We start from the raw sequence: 3,094 nt of genomic DNA on the forward strand, positions 1-3,094 counted from the left end.
CAGGAGGTCTTCCTCACTAGGATTCACGTCTTCCTCCTCCTCTCTGGGTTCGGCCACACAAAGTAAGGTAATGGCCTTGCACTCTCTTTTTGGATTCTCTTCTATATTGCTTGGGAGAGTACTAGGAGGAGTTTCAGTGACCCTTTTACTCAGCTGGCCCACTTGTGCCTCCAGATTTCTGATGGAGGACCTTGTTTCATTCATGAAACTTAGAGTGGCCTTAGATAGATCAGAGACTATATTTGCTAAGCTAGATGGATTATGCTCAGAATTCTCTGTCTGTTGCTGAGAGGATGATGGAAAAGGCTTGCTATTGCTAAACCTGTTTCTTCTACCTTTATTAAAGCCTTGTTGAGGCATTTGTTGATCCTTCCATGAGAAATTTGGATGATTTCTCCATGAGGGATTATAGGTATTTCCATAGGGTTCCCCATGTAATTCACATCTACTATTGTAGGGTTCTCAGGATCATAAGCTTCTTCTTCAGAAGATGCATCTTGAGTACTGTTGGATGCAGCTTGCAATCCATTCAGACTCTTGAGAAATCATATTGACTTGCTGAGTAAATATTTTGTTCTGAGCCAATATGGCATTCAGAGCATCAATTTCAAGAACTCCCTTCCTCTGAGGCATCCCATTACTCACAGGATTCCTTTCAGAAGTGTACATGAACTAGTTATTTGCAACCATGTCAACGAGTTCCTGAGCTTCTGAAGGTGTTTTCTTTAGGTGAATGGATCCACCTGCAAAATGGTCCAATGACATCTTTGATAATTCAGACAGACTATCATAGAATATATCCAAGATGGTCCTTTCTGAAAGCATGTTAGAAGGACACATTTTGGTCAGTTGCTTGTATCTCTCGCAAGCTTCATAGAGGGATTCACCTTCTTTCTGTTTGAAGGTTTGAACATCAACTCTAAGCTTGCTAAGCTTTTGAGGAGGAAAGAATTTGGCTAAGAAAGCCGTGACCAGCTTATCCCAAGAGTTCAGGCTATCTTTAGGTTGAGAGTCTAACCATATTCTAGCTCTGTCTCTTACAGCAAACGGGAATAGCATAAGCCTGTAGACCTCGGGATCAACCCCATTGGTCTTAACAGTATCATAGATCTGCAAGAATTCAGTTAAGAACTGAAAAGGATCTTCTGATGGAAGTCCATGAAACTTGCAATTCTGTTGCATCAGAGAAACTAATTGAGGCTTTAGCTCAAAATTGTTTGCTCCAATGGCAGGGATTGAGATGCTTCTTCCATGTAAGTTGGAATTTGGTGTAGTAAAGTCACCAAGCATCTTCCTTGTATCTCCACCATTATTATTATTTTCGGCCATGTCTCACTCTTTTTCGAAAAATTCTGTCAGATTTTCTCCAGAGAGTTGTGCTTTAGCTTCCCTTAGCTTCCTCTTTAGAGTCCTTTCAGGTCCAGGATCAGCTTCAACAAGAATGTTCTTATCCTTGTTCCTGCTCATATGAAAAAGAAGAGAACAGAAAATAATAGGGATCCTCTTTGCCACAGTAGAGAGGTTCGTTTATGTGAGTAGAAGAGAAGAAAAAGAATTCGAACACAGAAGGAAGGAAAGGGTTCAAATTTTTAAGAAGAAGAGAAGTGTTAGTAGATAAATAAATAATTAGAAGGAGATGGGAGAGGGAGGAATTCAAAAATTAAATAAATTAAGATAAAAATATTTTTATTTTTTTATTTAAAATTAAAGATAAAATTCGAAAATTTTAAAAAGAAAAATAAAATTAAATTAAATTAAAATTTGAAACAATTAGTTAATTAAAAAGGAATTTTGAAAAAGAGGAAGGTGATTTTCGAAAATTAGAGAGAGAGAGTTAGTTAGGTAGTTTTGAAAAAGATATGATTGAAATAGTAAACTTTTAAAACCAAACAAAAAGTAAAGTAGGTAATTGAAAAAGATTTGAAAATCAAACTTGAAAAGATTGGAAGTTAGAAAAGATTTTGAAATTAAGTTTTGAAAAATATGTGATTGAAATTTATTTTGAAAAAGATTTGAAAAGGAAATTAAAAAGATTTGATTTTTGAAATTAACGTTGATTACTTGACTAACAAGAAACAAAAAGGTATGATTTTACAATTTAAAGACTGAACTTTTCTTACTAGGCAAGTAACAAACTTAAAATTTTTGAATTAATCACATTAATTGTTAGCATTAATTTCGAAAATATGAAATAGAAATAAGAAAAAGATTTTGAAAATAAATTTTGAAAATTTCGAAATTATGAAAGAAAAAAAAATGAAAAAGATTTGATTTTTGAAAGAGATTTGAAAAAGATAGAATTTTAAATTGAAAATTTGATTTGACTCATAAGAAACAATTAAATTTAAAAACTTTTTGACTAAATCAAACCAAATTTTCGAAAATTTATGAGAGAATAAGGGAAAGATATTTTTTATTTTTGAATTTTTAATGAAGAAAGAGAAAAACACAAAAATGACACAAAACATGAAAATTATGAATCAAAACACATGATGCATGCAAGAACACCTTGGATGTCAAGATGAACACCAAGAACACTTTGAATGTCAAGATGAACACCAAGAACTTATTTTTGAAAATTTTTAAGAAAAGAAAGACATGCAAGACACGAAACTTAAAAATTTTTATTCTCTGGACACTAATAATTCAAGAATACATATGAAAAACAAGAAAAGACATAAAACATAAAATTGCAAAGATCAAACAAAGAAGATTATCAAGAACATCTTGAAGATCATGAAGAACACATGCATGAGTTTTCGAAATTTTAAAGAAAAATTAAAAGCATGCAATTGACACTAAACTTAAAATTTGACACAAGACTCAAACAAGAAACATCAAATTTTTGGTTTTTTTATTTTATTAAATTTTTTTTGATTTTTCGAAAATTATTTGGAAAAAAAAGAAAATAAGAATTTCAAAATTTTAATGAGAATTCCAGGATTCAAGCAATGTTAGTCTAAAGTTCCGGTCCAGGAATTAGACATGGCTCACTAGCCAGCCAAGCTTTTAGTGAAAGCTCCGGTCCAAAACATTAGACATGGCCAATGGCCAGCCAAGCTTCAGTAGATACAAATCAGGCATATGACAGCTG

General features: G+C 32.7%; 1 non-coding gene across 1 annotated transcript; it reads left to right on the forward strand.

The window, feature by feature from the left end:
• Positions 1–819: 819 nt before the first annotated feature.
• Positions 820–927, forward strand: LOC112780854 (small nucleolar RNA R71). The gene has a single exon (XR_003191663.1). It is a non-coding gene; the product is annotated as a small nucleolar RNA R71 (small nucleolar RNA).
• Positions 928–3,094: the final 2,167 nt, after the last annotated feature.

This window comes from Arachis hypogaea, chromosome 19 (assembly GCF_003086295.3).
Source record: "Arachis hypogaea cultivar Tifrunner chromosome 19, arahy.Tifrunner.gnm2.J5K5, whole genome shotgun sequence".
In the NCBI taxonomy this organism is placed as follows: domain Eukaryota; kingdom Viridiplantae; phylum Streptophyta; class Magnoliopsida; order Fabales; family Fabaceae; genus Arachis; species Arachis hypogaea.